This window comes from Limulus polyphemus, unplaced genomic scaffold (assembly GCF_000517525.1).
Source record: "Limulus polyphemus unplaced genomic scaffold, Limulus_polyphemus-2.1.2 Scaffold83, whole genome shotgun sequence".
Classification (NCBI taxonomy): Eukaryota; Metazoa; Arthropoda; class Merostomata; order Xiphosura; family Limulidae; genus Limulus; species Limulus polyphemus.
The window spans coordinates 400,399-420,767 of record NW_013665693.1 but is presented as its reverse complement, the minus strand read 5'-3'; the positions used below and the strand labels follow the sequence as shown (position 1 = coordinate 420,767).

Below are 20,369 nucleotides of genomic sequence, written 5' to 3'. Positions count from 1 at the left end.
TACTGCAAGTATAACTTTATTAGTAATGTTATTCTCCTGATAGTAATAACAACAGCAGCCTATAAACCCGTACGGTCTGTTTGTTAATGGTAGTAGCAGCTAACTAAGGCTGCTCATCAGAAGAGCGCTAGGAATATCACGAGAGTTCATGAGAGGTTCTATACTATTCTGTGTGACTTGACCACATCTATTTTAGTAGGTCTTTCCAGCTTTTGTGAGATTCACAAGCTACGGGATATGTAGCATACTGGAAACGTACAGAAAAAAAAAATGCTGGCAAAAAATAATAATGAGTTTTTGCTGTTTTTCATCTACTTTCACAATTAACTGTATATATTACTGTATATATATATATTACTGTATATATTACTTACCTATAGCCCCCCCCCCAATTCTATCGATCGGTTAAAATACTGCTGCTAGAAACATTAAATGCACACTGGTGATTAAGCGGTATGTTAATGAACTCACAACTCTAAAATCTGCGGTTCGAGTCCGTCCATCGAATCCCTGTGGTGAAGAGAGCACACACAGCTCATCGTGTAGCTTTGCACTTGTTTCTTTTATATATATATATAATTAAGAAATATTATGACGCGCATATCGTCCAGTCTCACTATTTATCGTAAATGAGGTGCCAACTTCTCACTACTCCCTCTCTCCGTTATTACTGGGATTAGTGACAGATATTTATCCCGTATGTGACGAAAGGAATCAGTCCTTGATGTTAGTAGCAGGCTAAAAGCTTAGTAGAAAATTTCTGCTAGTAGCGCCCAATGTCAGGGCTGACGAGAGGGGGAGCAGCTGCCCCGGGACCCGGGGTCTGTTGAGGGGCCCAGCAGTGGGATATTCCAAAGCTCACTAGAAATGCATATTACTTAATGAGTTAAAATTGCTACTGCTTTTTCATGGATTCATAAAGAAATTTGTCACCTAAATTTATTTTATGAAAAATCAGAAAAAGTTAATAAATAGAACGAAAAGGTGGTTCTATGATATTACTGACCCCGGCGTCTGGGCTGCCTCTCGACGTAATGTTTGCAGGATCGAGTGTTTCTGTGGCCATTTTAGATTGTATCCATGTTTTTTATGTGTTTTTTGTATGGACTTATATAAATCTTCGTAGAACATAATGTCCAAATACAACTTTAAAAGTAACCATGTTTTTATGTGTTTTTTGTATGAACTTATATAAATCTTCGTAGAACATAACGTCCAAATACAACTTTAAAAGTAACCATGTTTTTTTACGTGTTTTTTGTATGGACTTATATAAATCTTCGTAGAACATAACGTCCAAATACAACTTTCAAAGTAAACATGTTTTTTATGTGTTTTTGTATGTACTTATATAAATCTTCGTAGAACATAACGTCCAAATACAACTTTAAAAGTAACCATGTTTTTTATGTTGTTTTTTTGTATGGACTTATATAAATCTTCGTAGAACATAACGTCCAAATACAACTTTAAAAGTAACCATGTTTTTTATGTGTTTTTTGTATGGACATATATAAATCTTCGTAGAACATAACATCCAAATACAACTTTAAAAGTAACCATGTTTTTTATGTGTTTTTTGTATGGACTTATATAAATCTTCGTAGAACATAACGTCCAAATACCACTTTAAAAGTAACCATGTTTTTATGTGTTTTTTGTATGGACTTATATAAATCTTCGTAGAACATAACGTCCAAATACCACTTTAAAAGTAACCATGTTTTTTATGTGTTTTTTGTATGGACTTATATAGATCTTCGTAGAACATAACGTCCAAATACAACTTGTTTTTATTTAAAAATTTGTATTTGTTATAGTATACAGTTCTAGTTTGAGATATTTGGCACCTGGGCTTCGGGAACAGCTATCTGAAAACAAAGGAAATTCAATAAAGTAACAGGTTACCTATCATATGCTCAATGTTCTACACTGAAAAAAAACAAAAAAAAACGATTTATCCATATTATTCACATACGTAGAGAAGTGTGTGCGTGTGTGAGAGCATGACAACGACAAGGAAACTGCGGCTGGCCTAATCGTTATGCTGTTCGTGTTCAAAGGCTTTCACAACGTCAGGTTGATTTATAGTTTTACCGTTTCATGGAGTCCCCGAGTATAATTTTCATCAGACTATGAATCCTAGCTGAGCTGAGGCGCGAGATCCCTTAATCCGTTTCGGCTATAATCGTGTGGGAAAGGTGAGCGCCAAAGAAGAGCATGATAAAGACAATTATATAGTCTTATAGATTTAACACTGCAAATTTCAAAAAGACATCTGGGAAAAATTATACTATAGCTATTCATCAGACTATGAATCCTAGCTGAGCTGAGGCGCGAGATCCCTTAATCCGTTTCGGCTATAATCGTGTGGGAAAGGTGAGCGCCAAAGAAGAGCATGATAAAGACAATTATATAGTCTTATAGATTTAACACTGCAAATTTCAAAAAGACATCTGGGAAAAATTATACTATAGCTAAATTAGAACGGACACTCCCCGGGGTAAAACATAAGCCCCGCCTCACTAAATATGTTACTTAGGTGATTGTTGCTAACTAACAACCAATCGATTTTGAGAAGGAAAATAAAAATAAAAACAAAATTACGTGTAATAAGTGTGTAAACTTTCTTATTAATGCATTTCATAATAATAAGATTAAATAACATTATGTATAAAAAAAACAAAAAAAACTACTTATATAACAAATCACTGATGTGTACAGGAAAAGTTTGGCCGGTAAATGATTTTTTAATTCATAATATAAATATTTTTGTATACAACAATGCCCAATATAAAACACAAACAAACATGACCTCAGATTGTTATCCTGACGTTCACACACTTGTGTCCATGTGAATTTTACTTGTACGAGAGTAATTAACCACCTTCTATTCATTGTTATTCTTACTAATACAACCCTAATAATTGCAGCACTTTTTCAGCAGTACTCCAAGAGATGTCAGCACCTTAGAGTAGGACAATAATGACAGTGTACGTGATGATCTTGTAATGACACCACTGTTGGTCCGTTGGTTATGTAAGAAAAACAGGGAACGGTTTGTTGCTCGTGTGTGTTGCTTATTGTCAAATCTAACGCTTGCGTGTAATTTTCACACACGAACGAGCGTAATGAGGGGGGATGGACGGGCGTACAGCGGGAATATTGACCCATATGAACTACAGCCCAACAAAGCTTGACCACAAGTGAGAGAAGTGAACATTACGGCCGAAAATATCAATAACTTAAAGTAGATATTTATTTTATATTTCCTTGTGAGATATTGTAACATTTCTAAACGACCAGAATATTAGTACTGTGTCATCCTTCCACGTTTAAGAGTGGGTACGAGATTAAACGTCTAATTCTGTTGTATATAAATTCATGTATAATCTAACTGGATAGTATCATGTTTCCAAACTCAGTAATGTTGGGTTAGTTTCAAGATCACTAACTATAAAGGTAGATTATCTTCGAAAACAAACTTTTAGAATCAGTTATAGTTATATCATTACAAGAGCTATTAGGCAACATTTGCCGAGATGACCAAGGGGTACATTTCAGTTGTTGCACATATAACCTGCGGGTCTTGATTATAAAGAATCAACACAATAACCGTATCAAGACAAGCTAAAAACTTTATGTACGAAAGCTTTGTTCGAGAAAGAAATGGGGAAGCGATCAAGGTGTTAATTAGAGAGTATCCATTTCAGGCCGACTGATATATATTTCATGAGAATTTATTTTCCCAAAGAAGGATCTTCGAAAATCTGCAAAACCCTCCGGAAGTGACCGGAAGTGTACGGAAGCAAATCAGATTCGTGACTAAAGATCATACAAAGTTTTACGAATTTCGATCATGTGTTCATAGATGACGACTTTATATTTACATTGTTTGTTTGTTTGAAGTTAAGTACAAAGCTACACAATGGGCTATCTGTGCTCTGCCCACCACGGGTATCGAAACCCAATTTCTAGCGTTGTAAGTCCGCAGACATACAGTAGTGCCACTGGGGGGGGCTTATATTTACATATACATTTTTACGTTGCAGTATGTTCATAAAGTAAAACATGATTCATGTTTACGTTGAAATAGTTTGAAGTAAATATTTATCATACCATAACTTCCTACAAAAAACAAACATATTTCTCAAGAACTTACGTGTTTGAAGGAAGAGGAGGGAGGACCTTTGTGTATGTATGAGTCGTTCATGATGTTTATTAGATATTAATTTCGTTATTGAAATGTGTTATATAGAGAAGTCTTTTTCAGGAGCATTGGATAGGAAATATACTTTCCTCTAGATATACGTGTTTGACTTCATTGTACGGTACATTAGTATTAACTTCCGATCAGAGCAAGCTACCTACCTATTTAGGGTAAAAACTGAAAATCGACCTGGTTACGAGCATGGCTATTAAATATACATTTCTTGCGTTCTTGCTTATAAAGATTAGATTGTATTGTTTTGCCACTTGGTTACCCTCGCCATCCTGTGCTTCCGTTGTTCAAGAAGTGAATGGGATTTATAGAATCACAAATCAGATGACACTGATCTCCTTTTTCGATCTTATAGAGTATTGAGAAAAAGGTGTAAGCACAAGGTCAAAAAAAGGGTGTAAACTGATCTTTTCTTACTTCTCAATATCCATATTGTAGATGAGAAGGACTGAAAGAAGGGGCAGTGACAACACTATATGGGAGATTAGTTTGCCGATACACCCCCAGATAAGTCACTGACATAATTCCAAAAATAATGTAACAGACAATAGAAATTTACATATAAAATTATGGAAAGTCACCCTGATTTTATGTTCTGTGTTTCTTAATTACATAATTGATATACATCATCATAATCACTATTCACTGAAATTGGACAAATATGTTCTACCTGAGAAGTTTTTTATAACCACGTCTTCAGCGTTTTCTAGTCCACTTCTAATATTAGTTTGTAAATGCATAGAATCGAAACCGGCCAAGGATGACATTTTTCAGCAATCAAAAACAGCGAAGCATGACATTTTTCAGCAATTCATGATGTCAGAAGAACATGTATGTCCAAGAAGTATTGATACAAAATGATAAAAACCCTAACAATTCCCAGTTTTTCCCCTGAAGAAGGAAGGTCCATCTTTCGAAAGCGCTCGGGTTTATAGAGTTTTTATCATTTTTCAGCAATTGAAACCGACAAAGTGTGACGTTTTTCAGCGTAATAGATGTGATTAGATATCACAATAACAATATTCTTTACGCTTCACTTTTATAATACGCACTACGGGTTTTCAACAAATAACCACATTAATAATTGATATTAAATTCGGATCAGAGCGAAACTAAAATTCAACATGGTAATAAATATAGTTAAAACAACACTACGCTTGTTCTTAGTCCGTTCAAGGCTTAAAGCCATAATCTGGAAATCCCAATTGCAACATTGTTAAGCTCTTACGTGCATGATACTGGAGCAGACGTAGAGTGGAAGCTGTTAGGCTAGGAAAAATATTAAACATCCCAATAACTTACATATGTATTTGGAAAGAAGTGTCAATACGTTAGCGATTGCATTGTGGTGTTTCGCCTCACAGCAAAACTGTTAATGATGTTAATATTTTCCAGTTTACTTTTTTTTCTTATTTCACTTCACTTTGTAATCTAAGACAGTTGTGATATGAATATGTATAATCACAGACATTGAACAACTTTGCATCCGTAAATCCGAGCGTCTGAAATATATTTGCTTGTCAGGTGTGAAAGAAGAATATAAGAATAACGATATTCTGAAACAAACAACAAAAAAACGTGAAACTTCTGTTGCAGTCATTTTCCATACTATGCGTCACTTTTTCTGTCAATATTCATATTTACAATCAATTTACGAAAAATTATATCTTTATAATGAACGTCAACAGGGAAAGAACACTGTTTAATATTCATTTCCTCGGAAAAACACTTAGAACATTTTTCTTTGCCTTATGGGAAATATATACATTTCTAGATAATGATCATGAATTAGCATACATGATGAAGTTTAATTTCGTAGATATATTGTACCCTTCAAAAAAAAGATCCTGAATTTGACATTAATTGAAATATTTATTATGCATTCTAGTCCTTGAACTGAATATTAACAATGTGCATGAAGTTTCGAGACGGCTGGCTAAGTAATTAATATTTTATAAACATAAATATATTTTTATCATACTTAGATAATAATTAGGCCTTACATTTAAAATAACATGGCGAGAGAGAAAAAATTGAATTTACTACATTTCACGAATTTTATTGTGCTCGTATACTTGCTAATTCAGACTTAGTTCCATTATGTCGCTGATATAGAGATCTAATTTAATGTTTGGCACATTTCTGAATGTATATATAAGCTCATCATACATATATATATGACTTCAGACAGTAGAAGATCTGGACTGCAGCAATAAGAATAATCAACAAAATGGCGCGTTTCAACAACTGCAAGACAGAAAGCAAACTACAAACACTTTAGCGTTTCGGCCTGTTGAATCTCTGGCTCCGCAAAGATTGATGTTGTATACAATTGAACAGCATAATGTTAGTGTGAACATACCAATGATAAATTTACACTGTCTATATACACATATATATAAATAAGTAAAGCGTAATTATTTTAAACTAATAGTTACCGAAGACCTGAAATTTGCTAATTTCTTAGTATTTTCACGAATACTTAAGAAAGTAAGCTAAGTACAAACAGTATACAGATTGATTCAGATATCTGAAGTAAAAACAAGATTTCAAAGTAATTAAAATAACAAAAAAAGAGAGAGAGAGAGAGAAATAGAATTGATATTAGTTTTATGTAGATGAACCGGCGAAGAAATAACTATGTAATACAAATAAGCCTTAAACCACTCTTTTGTCACTATGTTATAGATGGCCATATTATAATGATTTTCTGACCTATTATATATACTGAATTGAAATTTTACGATACATTCAAAGACATTAGTTACGATACGCATCTTTTCCAAATTAGATGTAGAGCCATGACATGGTTTGGAATGATATAAATGTTATGGTGCTCGACCTGCGGATCGTGGGTTCGGATCCCATCACCGAATATGTTTGCCCTTTCAGACGTAGGGGGCGTTATAATATACGAAATTCAACAAAACAAAATTAGTCATGATGGGTTTTGCCCCTTAATAACAAAGTGCCTCACATAAGTTGCCCTTAACCATCTACCCCAGGTTTATCAGTAAATTAATTAAATTTGATGGTAATTTAAACATTTTTGACTTAATTTGATTTTTGAAACTGTACTATGATTTCATAGCATTCTATACTTATATCAGTTCGCAACACACACACACAAAACATCAAACATAACTATTTATATTTCAAAGTCAATCTCGTTGGCGTGGCTTAAAAAAATATAGAGGTGAAATAATACATAAAAACATTCCCAAATTTGTAATAAAAATGTTGTGTAAAAGGGTTATGTAGAAATAAAAGACAGGGTTAAAAATACGCCATCTTTTACCCAGTCCAGTTACTTAATACCTCATTAACTAAACGAAAAGCTAGTGAGCTATAGACAAAACGTATATAGCGTATTTATATGAACATAAGAGTACTATCTGTTGTATGTCCATGTAACTATTTCGCAGGGTATGGATGGGTCTTCACCAGAATTGGTATGGAGGTTCATTAGATCCATGCGGGGGGTAGGTAGAAATGTTCAGTTTTGATTTTTGCGTTTTGCGGTTTTATGGGCATTTTTTGTATTTTTTTACCACTATCTCACATCCTGATGATGGATCTTCACCAAATTTGACATGGGTGTTCATTGGGTCCATGAGGAGATACATACAAATTTTCAGTTTTGCGGTGATCATGGGCGTTTTTGTCTTTTTTACCACTACTTTGACCCCTGTTGATGGATCTTCACCAAAATTGGAGTGAAGGTTTGTTAGGTCCATGTGGAGATACATGCAGATTTGCGGTTTCAAATTTTGTGTTTTGCAGTTTTTATGGGCGTTTTTTACAATTACGTATGAGGGAAGCAACTTTGCATGTCCTGAGATAACCTTTCATTAACCATGAATTTACATAACTTCCATCCATGGGACGGGTACTCCAACTAGTTTTTAATACAGTTCTTTCATCCTTTTAAAGCCGTTTTAACAAAATTATGGAATTACAAAAGCCATAAGTGCCTTTTCAGTGGTAAATTCTCGATAAAGATGCTAATAAAAACATGATAAAATGTGATTCTTCCTAACGGTACATTATCTTAAATGCTAAGCCACATCTATGGTGTACTTACATTGGAATTTGGTTAATTTGTTAGTTAATTTATTTACGTCTGTTTGTGTAACAGATGACTGCTCTATCTATGAATTTAAAGCTCAGTCAGAATTAAATTAACATTAATAATTCTAAAAACCCACGAGTGAAAGCAAAGGAGGGTATGTTGTGTCAACCACAGTACATCTGCTATATCCAGTGCCGACGGGGCTTTTCGCCAAGTACCAGAGCTAATCAGACCGACTGGGATACGACAGACACAATAATGATCTAGATGCTATAGCAACGTGATTTATTTAAAACTCTACGTATGAAACAACTGCACAAATGGCATGGTTATTGCAACGATATATAGAGAAATTATTTACTTAAACTTGTATTTAGTACTTTGCAACAATGTAAGTGAAGTAGTATACCAATCTTAGATCGACACTACCCTTTCACACATCCCGCGAATTAGGAAGGATCGTTTCTGTACCAACACTACCCTTTCACACATCCCGCGAATTAGGAAGGATCGTTTCTGTACCAACACTGCCTTTTCACATATCCCGCGAATTAGGAAGGAACATTTCTGTGCCAATACTACCCTTTCACATATCCCGCGAATTGGGAATGAACGTTTCTGTGCCAACACTACCATTTCACACATCCCGCGAATTAGGAAGGAACGTTTCTGTACTAACACTACCCTTTCACACATCCCGCGAATTAGGAAGAAACGTTTCTGGATCAACACTACCCTTTCATACATCCTGCGAATTAGGAAGAAACGTTTCTGGACCAACAATACCCTTTCATACATCCCGCGAATTAGGAAGAAACGTTTCTGGACCAACAATACCCTTTCATACATCCCGCGAATTAGGAAGAAACGTTTCTGGGAACTTAGGATTAAGGTGTGACTTTCTCTTTGTACCCCCTCAAGTCAGTATACGCAACTGGATATTTCAAAATCGAATATAAGAAATTGTTTGAATGTAAAAAGGACAATGGAAAAAACGTTTGGAGGCGGAGATATAAAAGGCGTGTATGATCTCTCTTCATTTTTTTTAAACCAAGTGAGAACAATATATTGTTCTGTTTCTTTCCTATCATCCTGACATTTTAAAACTTTTTTAGCTGTTTAGTACCTGATTGGTATCGTAATCAAGGGCCCAGGGTGACCTAATGATTAGACCGCCAGCATGCGGATAGGAAGGTCCAAGGCTCGAGCCGTGATTCCACTGAAGATGTTTCACACTTTCAGTTGTGGACGCGTTATAAAGATGACAGAGAATCTCGTTATTCGGTTCCAGGACCTAATCAAAGCCCTTGTGGCGATGAGTGTTGTTAATCGACTGACCTTTCCCAAAGTTAGAAATAACTACACCTGAACCCCAAAGGTCTCTGTCCTGACCGTTAATCCACGTGAGCATAAAGTGTCATTCAGGTTGAAAACACCAAATATCAGATAATAACGGAAACATACGATTATTGTTAAGTACTCCACAGTTTTATAGTTTGCCAGTGTCTAAGAGTAAGCTGAATATAAACCTGGATTTGCTATCATATTATCTGTCATATCTCACTCTCACGTATCAATAACTTTAACTACTTAAGGCATAACATTAAAACATACAGTAACATTTAAATAAAATAGCATGAGAAGAGAAAAAAAAGCATATAATATAGTAATTTCTCATGATCACTCAAAAGCGGATGAGGTTTAGGCAGAGCAGTAGCATGATAGGCCCAAAATTATATATGGGTAAACGCCACATCTCCTAAATAAGAGATGGGTAAACATTATATCGTTTAAATGAGAAGTGTGTAGACGCCACATCTCCTAAATGAGAAGTAGTTGGACGCCATATCTCCTGAATGAGAAATGGGTAAACGCCATATCCCCTGAACAAGAAATGGGTAAACGCCATATCTCAAAAGTGGGGGGGGGGGAGGCAAGTGTGAAGAAGAACTAACTGGCAGACGAACGAGGAGAGAAAACATTTGTACTGAAAAAATATTCAAAGTGGGGTAGCGCGTGTCTTTTCTACCCTCCTGGTTAGGCGCCTATGCATCTTACCTGTATTTACAAGTCTCGGAATGTTGATCATGACCGTAAAAATTTTCATCTGTTTGAATCTTCCAATATGAACAAAAGAATTTTGTGGACGTTTCAGTTCCGAATATACAGGTGTATTTAGAGTATAAATATATATTTGTATATATATACACACACACACATTCCTCAATACACGAGGCCAACATTTTCACGTCATTCTGGTATCTTGAACTAAATTGGGTTCATTATTCAAGGAAGGTGTTTTTTGTTCTTATTACACCTCCAAGGTATAAGAACCTGAATGTTCTATGAGGATGAAAAAGGTTGTAGCTGAATAATTGCAATATTGTTTTAATGTTGGTTACATAACATGTTTCGACGGTGAAAAAATACAGTTTAGATTTATCTGAAAACATCATTTAAAGTATTATTTTTCTAAAACATGTGTAAGTTTAAACATAGTTGAGATATGTTTTTTGTGTGTTTTTTTTCGTTTTCAGCGTAAATAACGCTTTATGTTTTGAAGCTAAAAACCCACTTAATCACAAACTGATCCCTGTGTTTTTGTTAATCACTCGTATGTACTTAGCATTTTATAAGCTAAGATGTCTCTGACTTTGCATCTGAAAGATCTGACAAGTTTTGAACTTATAATAACCGAAAGCTACAGGGCATCTCTGGCATCTTCAGAATGTGCGAACTCAAAAGTTTCTCCTTCAACAGCTCAGCTAAGCACGTTGTTCGAAAGCAAAAAAAGTCACGATCTCAGGCTGGAGGCGTGGACAGAAGGCGGGAGCCTGGAGATGAGCCATAGGTGCTCCAGACGTGGTTAACTTTGACGGGTGTAACATCACGTCACCCCCTCCCCCCGACATTGAAAAACAACGAGCCATTTAAGCAAACTTGTAGTTGAGACATTGTATTCACTATAACGCTTTTATGTTACGAAGGTATACTAGCCGAGATGGGTGGTCAGCGCTAGCACTAATGAAAGAATGCGCCGCTAGGGTGAGTTGTATAAACTCAATGTTCCATTTAATTTTACAGATGAACTTCAAATAAAGTACATTTGCGTTCATACTGAATCGTTAGGTGTCCAATATATTAAACAAAAATCACCCACAGTAGAAATAAGAAGAAAGTTCTCCATAACAAATAGTAAAAGATACTCAGCGTGGAACTACTAGAAAACAGTAAAAATAAGCAAACTTTACTAGAAAACAGTAAAAATATGTAAACTTTACTATAAGACAGTAAAAATAAGTAAACTTTACTATAAAACAGTAAAAATACGTAAACTTTACTAGAAAACAGTAAAAATAAGTAAATTTCACTATAAAACAGTAAAAATAAGTAAACTTTACTAGAAAACAGCAAAAACAAATAAATTGTACTATAAAACAGTAAACATAAGTAAACTTTACTATAAAACGGTAAAAATAAGTAAACTTCACTATAAAACAGTAAAAATAAGTAAACTTTACTAGAAATCAGCAAAAATAAGTAAACTTTACCAGAAATAAGCAAAGACAAGTAAACTTTACTAGAGAACAGTAAAAATAAGTAAACTTTACTAGAAAACAGTAAAAAGAAGTAAACTTTACTAGAAAACAGCAAAGACAAGTAAACTTTACTAGAGAACAGCAAAAATTCAGGATAATTCTTAATTTCAAACACCATTAGTTGACTCAGTTACGAGACAAATATATCTCACCGTTATTTCAAGCGAATCATATCCTGATCAGAGGACAGATTGATGAAATCTGTTATTTCAAGCCAATCATATCCTGATCAGAGGACAGATTGACGAAATCTGTTATTTCAAGCGAATCATATCCTGATCAGAGTACAGATTGATGAAATCTGCCTGTAATTATAAGGTGGTTATACTATCGTCTCATTGCAGATGAGACGTGTTGTTACGAAGGAAAGAACACAATACTTTAGAATGAATTGACTGTTTTCATTTTCCTTTGTACTCTATCACACTCTAGTTTGTGATTTTATCAATTTGTCCTCTTATCAGGATATGATTGGCTTGAAATAACAGATTTCACCAATCTGTCCTCTGATTAGGATATGATTCGCTTGAAATAACAGATTTCATCAATCTGTTCTCTGCATACGTCAATTTTAAGTTTGATTCATCCTTTATTTCTTTATAACTTCTTCCATGAGTAAAGAACTCGTTAACATAATCTTTAAGTTGAACAATCGTTGACACAACTGCGAATTTTGAACTGCTTTTTTTTTCAGTTACATCATCATCATCTTCATTGGAATTCGATCCATGTGTTGGACCAGGGAGAATCAGGTTCAGCGTAGACCTCTTCCTCCCACTCCGGAATTGTTATTTTGTTTGCACTGTTACTGAATCCTAGGTAATCACCTTTGTTACGTTCTTGTTACATTACTCACAGTATATTACATTGTGTCCATTTTCCGCTATTAATTAACATACTCTTTACGTGCCATTTCCAATTCATGAGGTAATATTAACTCGTATATTTTCACTAGCTTCCGCTTAGCAGTCATATATATATATATATATATTTTTTTTTCTTACACTCAGTCTCAAATATTAAATTTGAAATTCAAGGTCTATTTATAATAGTGTAATAATTAATTCACTTCGTTTCCACCAGAGCGAAATAGAAATTACCTTGTACTAATGCTCCAGAACGCGTACATAATAAAATAATTTAGACAGCAGATTCAGAGATATGCTTTATAGATAAATATTAGAACGTCTGATTATGGATCGTTCTATTTTATTCGCTACACCGATTATAATACATTTATAGTTTAACTCTAGATTTTTTAACACATTTTATAAACTGTTTAAACTTGTGGATTCGTGAATTTGTTGGTTAAGGGTTCTCTAATGATATATGAGATACACAAAAAATATGTAAAATAAAATACCATCAATAAATTAATCCAATTAATTGCTACGTGGGTTTTCTATGAATTTTACATTGGATAAAATAGTGATTTTATCCAATGTATTTGTTCAGTTACTTACACGAGTAATAGGTAAAAACATAAATTTACATATTTGGATCCCATATCTAGTGAACGGTATAAAAACCAGTTTGTAATTTGCAAGGATGCAACTATCTATCTTATTGGTTTGGTCAAGTCCTCGGGCCACCGCCCCCCTCCTCCAGCCTCATGTGATTATGAACAAAAGTGGTGTTAAGGTGACCCCATATAATAATTTTATTCCACGAGCCCCATGAGATGTGGTTGCGTCACTATTAATTTGTGAGTTAAGATCTTTCATTACGAATTTCTGATCAAATCATTACACGATCCTTTTCACCCTAAAAAAGTTATTTTTTATCTAGGAGGCTGGAAAGCTGTTTGTTTATTTATCCACATGTATGTGGATCCTAATTTCATGCTGAAAATGAAAATCCTTGATAACTATGCACTTAAATATTAGTATATATGTTTCATTCTTAACCGTTACAGCTCATTTGTCTCGGTTATTATCAGCGATTTCATGAACTTAATATTGAGATAGTAATTCGCTTTTAAACTTGTCATTAGTGTTAGTTTGTTTGTTGTTAAGAACAAAGCTACACAATGGGCTCTGTCTACCACGGGTATCGAAACCCAAATTTTAGCGTCATAAATTCTCAGATTCACCACTGAGCCACTAGAAAAGAGGGCTATTTCAAGTGTCTAAAAATATTTCATCCCCCAGTGGGTCAGCGGTACGTTTACGGACTTACAATGCTAAAATCCGGGGGCCGATTCCCCGCAGTGGACAAGGCACAGATGGTCCTTTGTGTAGCTTTACGCTAATTTGAAAAAAACAACAACAACAGATAAATAACTGCTTAAAGACAAATGTGTGTGTTGGTGGGGTGTGAAGGATTTTTATCTGTCTATCTACCTATCCTTCTGTTGAATTATTCATCCTTCTATTTTTATGCTCGTATTTCATCTCTTTCTCCATCTGTTAATCCATGTATATGTGTTTTACTTCAGTAAAAAAGTTATTTTTTTACTCAACCCCTTTGAGTACACTTGTCCACATAGTTTTCGCATCATAGTGTTTAAAGAACTACGAAATATGACGAATACTTTGTTTCATCAAGTATAAGAGAAACAGTATCATGTTTTTCATTAAGCTTTTACTCTGTACAGTATTTGAAAGCCGATTTAGCCATATGGCATACAGGCTCTGATGGAAGTAAAAACAGGATGTTATAAGGAAAACAAATCAATCAACCTTTTCTTGTTTACAAAAACAGGTAGTTAACACACTCAAAACTTTATATGAATTGCGGCTAAAGTAAAAAAAAAAAGAGTTAAATCGTAATCGGGATTTTTCAATATATCCCCTCCAAAATAAAACAAAAAAATATATTTAATTTAGTTCGAAGAAATGTAGCAAGCGTAACTGGCTACTTTTTATCATGTATGTTAGGTTGGGTGTTTCCTAGTGATTAGTGCGCTTGGACTTTGAATCCAGGGTTTCATGTTTCCTGGCTAGTTGCTACGAAAACGCGCTCCGTACTCTAGGGCCTAGGGTGCCCTATAAGAGTAACGACCAAATCCTGTTATTCAGGAATAGTCCAGGAGTTGGCGGTTGGTGCTGATGACCTCTAACCTATCAGTTCAAAATTAGTGACGGCTATGTGCATGAAACCTTCGTGTGTCTTTTTAAAAAATTCTGAAACAAATAGTTAAAAGCTTTTATATTTCCGAAGTTAGGACCTTGGAAACGACATGAGGACTTTAATTCTTGATAATGCGCATGACAATAAGGGTGACAGACATGAGACATGCGTAAATGCACACAGCGAATCACAAATTTAAATCGTGAAAGAAACAAAATTTACAATATGGTCGCTGACTCGCATGTCCTGACGTATTAGACAGCTTTAAAGCCTGAATACTTTTTGTAAGAACGCAAGAGGTAATTTGTGCAGTTTATCATTATTATTTGATATTTTATTTAAGTTATGCATACCGATGAAGATAAAAATCTATCAAAAAAAAAAAGAAAGTCATAAAAGACCGTCGGATAAGACAGCTTTATCTACAAAATGATACAAACTGTTAAGCCTCGGCCTAAGCTACTACTAACCTGTCCTCTAGCCCGTAAATTTATCTCGAAGACTGGCTATTTTACAAGCCGTTATCTGGAAACAGATCAGAGATACCGATTAAACTATCTTTAGTGAAGAGTACAGAGTTATTTTTTGTGTTTGTGTGTGTGTGTGAATAACAAATGTCCAAAGCTATTGAGCAAGCATCGCGATGAAAATCACGATAAAGACAAGTATTTGCTGATAGTTCTAACTAATGCTCTTATGGACACTGTTTATGCTCATCAGTTTAATCCGAAAAGAATAATATACCAATGTGACATTCATCAATGAATTATTTTGATTTGTTATTTTGTCCCGCAAAAGAAAAGGCAATAAATATTTTAGACTCGTAAATACAAAGTAACGAGCTCAGTAGAAGCTGGCCACCGTCGTAAGTTGGCTGCTTCTTTAGAAAAAAAAAAGTATCTATTATCACTTTTAAACTGCCTATAAAATTAGTATTTATGTTGTTGTTGTTTTCAGTTCCTAACCGTTATTAAAAAATGTCTTCTGAATCTTGAATTAAAATTATCGTTTGTTTTGTAGTTAAGCGCAAAGTTACACAATGGGCTATCTGTACTATGCCCATCACAGGTATCAAAACCGGAATATTTAGCGTTACAAGCCTTCAGACTTTCCGCTGTGCCACTGGAGGCGTGTCGTTTGTTAAAAAATGCCCCCGCCCCCAGTGGCACAGCGGTATGTCTGCGGACTTACAACGCTAGAAACCGGGTTTCGATACCCGTGATGAGCAGAGCACAGATAGCCCATTGTGTAGCTTTGTGCTTAATTCCAAACAAACAAACAATTGTTAAAAGATAACTTTGTCAAAACTTTCGTCTTTAAAAATAAATTACTTAAATCGATTATTACGAATGTCACGTTAGAATGTATGATCAATTTCGATTTATAGAAATTTATCCGAACTGTCTGTGTAACTACTGCGTGTATTATGCTTCTGGTTATTTAGAATTGAGAAACATAAATTTTTCAACTTTGCAAACCCATATTCATAATATTTTCAATTTTCACAAGTTATAATTTTCGTCTATATTCTTTTCTTATAGTAATGGTATAACACATCATTCTTCATTAGATTGTTGTCATAAATACAAGTATAAAAATGCAAATATTATATAATTGTTTTTAGGTTATAGTGAAAAGGAGCATTTCAAATATTTCTAAATTTCATTTCACGTTATCACAAAATAATAAATAGTTCATCAAAAGTGAAGAATGGACAATTATTACGGAGCCGACAAAACTGAATATTGTGCTGCCATCTGTCCAAACAAATATTGTGCCACCTATTTATTATAACTCGTATTTGGCACAACAATAGAACTTATATAGGTCTTAAATAAATAATATCTATTAGTTACATAAGCATTGTTACCGCCAGAACAATGCTTCACTTTATAATTCCTTAAACTTTCTATTCGTTAGGACATGTATCTAACAACTTTTTTTAAGGCAGTCAACATAATCTATTTTATCTTGATCTTTTCTATATAGATGAACTTGTAATGTTACAGAATATATATAAATTATCTGTTTAAACTAAAGAACAAAAAACTTGCCCATTCTTTCACACTTTTTAACCCGAATGTTTTGACGATATCTATTTTCAACTATATCTTATGTGTAAAAAGTATTTTGGCTAATTTTGTCTTCACTGAAGGTGACTACGAATGTAAATACACATATTCCCAGCTTTTTGTCTTTAAACTTTACAAAATATGTTCTGAAAGGTTCTGATTAAATAATATATCAGTGTTTAACTAGATACCCTAACGTTGCTTTGTGATAACTACATTAATCACACTTCATGAAATTCCTGACTTCTGTATTAAACTTCCTACTTCAGTCTTATCATACAGCAATTTTCTACAGAAAAAAATTACACATAAAAGCTCATCTCTCTGGTTTGTAAAAAAATAAATAACGATCAAAACGTATCTGAGGGTGGAGGAGAGGAACACAACAATGTAACGATAAATTTTTCTGAGGGCTGTGCACGTGCAAGCTCCAAACGCCCGTGAAACTCATATGATCTTCTTGTTAACAGACCTGTAATTTACTAACAGTCACCAGTGATTTTTGGAGTCAAAATGCCCAATTTAGGAGTGGCAGTTACGTTCAACTCAATCAATATCGGTCAGCCCTTTCTTAAACAGCTGGCCAGTCAATTAGTGTGGTTTTTTTAGAACTGACCTGTATTATACTTATATTAATATATAGTAATGAGGCTTAATGAAATAGTTAATCAGTTTAATTAAAACATAATAGCTATACTTTATTATTATTAACCTTTCACTCTCTGATGCTGTATGTTAGTAAATCGTGCTTCTATTTACGTAAAAATATAAGAACTTTTGGAATATTTGTGGCGATCTAATACCAACCACCGTCAAGATTAATAGGCTGTACGACCACCTAAGTCTGATTGATAGTTGGTTACTATTATCATTAGATACTCATTAGTAATTAGTTTCTACTGCTAATCTGCTACTGTCTTTGGGAGTGCCCCAAATAAGGCTTTATGTGGTGGCAGGATCTGAAATTCGATATAACACACCTACAGTTTTTTTTTAAAAGAAAGTACACCATCAAATCCCAGCTCCTACTACTATGTAAGAGCTTCTCAGGACTCTCTTGAAGATGTTCAAGATATTAGCAGCCGAAACTTGGAATATAAACTAATTAGTAATTTGACTTTGGAGAGAGTGTACACTATTAACATTGACAACGATTGGTGAAACTATTAGTTTGTGATTAGAACAATTAAAAACATAGAGATCGTTAGGGTTAGTTAAAAACGAAAAACTGCATCTTATGCTCAGTAGGTAAATTTAAAATAATTGACTCAAAAATAAAATTGTAATTATAATTTTACTGGACAAAACAGACCGATTAATCTGCCTTCGTGCTGTTCCTTGATAGCTACAGAAAAGCCAAGACCATGTTTTTTTTTAACTGGAGCCAATACAACAGGCAGAGCAACAAAATAAACAACTTAGATAATTTCGTTCTTGATTTCGATTTGTCCATCTTTTCAACAACCACCATGAATCGTACTTGAAAGAAGCAGGGACTATTTTACAAAAATTATCAATCCGTAAAAATCCGACTTTTCGTTATCGTTTTGGCTTATGAGAAAAGCAAAACAAAGTGTTCAACACTTATTTTAACTCCTCACATGGCATGCAGTTTTTAGTTCTAAAATTGATTGACATGTTTAACCAATGTAGCTTTTGTAAACACGCAAGATCGATGTCCAGTTGACAAATGTACCTCTTGTAAACACACACGATCACTGTCCAGTTGACATGTTTAACCAATGTACTTCTTCTAAAGACGCACGATCGCTCTCCAGTTGACATATTTAACCAATGTACCTCTTGTAAACACGCACGATCACTGTCCAGTTGACATGTTTAACCAATGTACCTCTTGTAAACACGCACGATCACTGTCCAGTTGGCATGTTTAACCAATGTACTTCTTGTAAATATGCAAGATTGCTGTGCAGTTTTTCCACATAAAAGAACGTTTAAACAATATAAAATGTTTAGCTAGTAAAAAATAACTATATACTCCATTCATACACTTTCAAATACAATCAGTAAAGTGTTCTAAGGGCTTATAGAACACCTTTTGAGTTACTGTATGGAGGAAGATAAATAAAACCCAACTTTTTAACCAGAAAACGAATAAAAATCCGCCACATTTTCATATATCTTTGCCTCACTGCCTCCTACCGGCAGAAATCAACAAACATCATATTGTTGTAAAAAACATAATTTTTGTGATAAGTTATCCTGAAAAGAAAAGAAAAAAGACTGCCTCATTAATCTCCTCTTACAACATAAGCGCCCCAAGTAACAGCTACTAGAATATCCACCCAACCCTGGTGTATACAAGGTAAACCTGGATGACGTTAAGGAATAAACAGGTATTAAGCGTTCAAAGAAAAGCGATAAACGTAGAAAGATATGCTTACTATGAATGTATTGTCACACCATTTAACTTTATAAATAGCCAACGATCTTGATTTCCCCTATTATTATTCAATATGCCTAGCAGCTAAACACCTGAAAGAAATTGAAGTCTTGTAAGATAAACCTAATCCTGTACCGTCAATCCAGGGACAGCTTTTCGGGTGTGTGGGCAATTACTGGCTACCAGATGTACAGACCCGGTAAAGAACATGAAGCGGATGACATTGACAAGTAACCTAGTACTTATTCCTGTCAGAGCGACAGGTTAAAACTAGAAGAATCATAAACATTAAAACGTTAAAAAAAACGAATCTCAAGAAAGTCTGATACTGAAGAAAATATAATACAGCTGCTAATATGCCGAAACAGTGTGTAGTATGAAACACCTTATATCAAAGAGCTCAGCAAGCGGATAAAAGAAAGGACCATCAGAAAGAATTCAGCACAACAGCTTTCATGCCCGACAAAAACCTACAACAATGTGTACGTGTCCAAAATGGGACTATACGGCCATAGTTTGAAGCTATACAATGGGCTATATGTTCTCTGCCTACCACAGGTATCGAAACCCAGTTTCTAGCGTTGTAAGTCCGCAGACATACCGCTGTGCCACTGGGGTATACGGGCATAGAAAAAAGTGCCTAAAGAATTATACTTTTTTGTGAGACTTACAGATGCCTACTACTACTACTATTATATCATGTTAGATGAAAAAGATATCCAAACTAGAGGGGAACTGCAGTATCACAGTGTAAATAGTTTTGGCCAACTGCACAATTTTAATTAGTGATTACAAATGTCACCCTGTATTGGTTTTAGAAGAATTATTTTACAAACGAATGTTCTATTTTCAAAAAACGATCTGCCACTTAGGCTTTCATATCTTTGTTTGTTTTTGAATTTCGCGCAAAGCTACACGAGGGCTATCT

At 34.4% G+C, this 20,369-nt stretch overlaps 1 protein-coding gene across 3 annotated transcripts in view; it reads right to left on the bottom strand.

Annotated features, from left to right (window-relative positions):
• LOC106467781 (dachshund homolog 2-like) overlaps positions 1–20,369 on the bottom strand; it is a 117,645-nt gene that overhangs the window by 92,805 nt on the left and 4,471 nt on the right. The gene's annotated exons all lie outside the window — the stretch shown is intronic.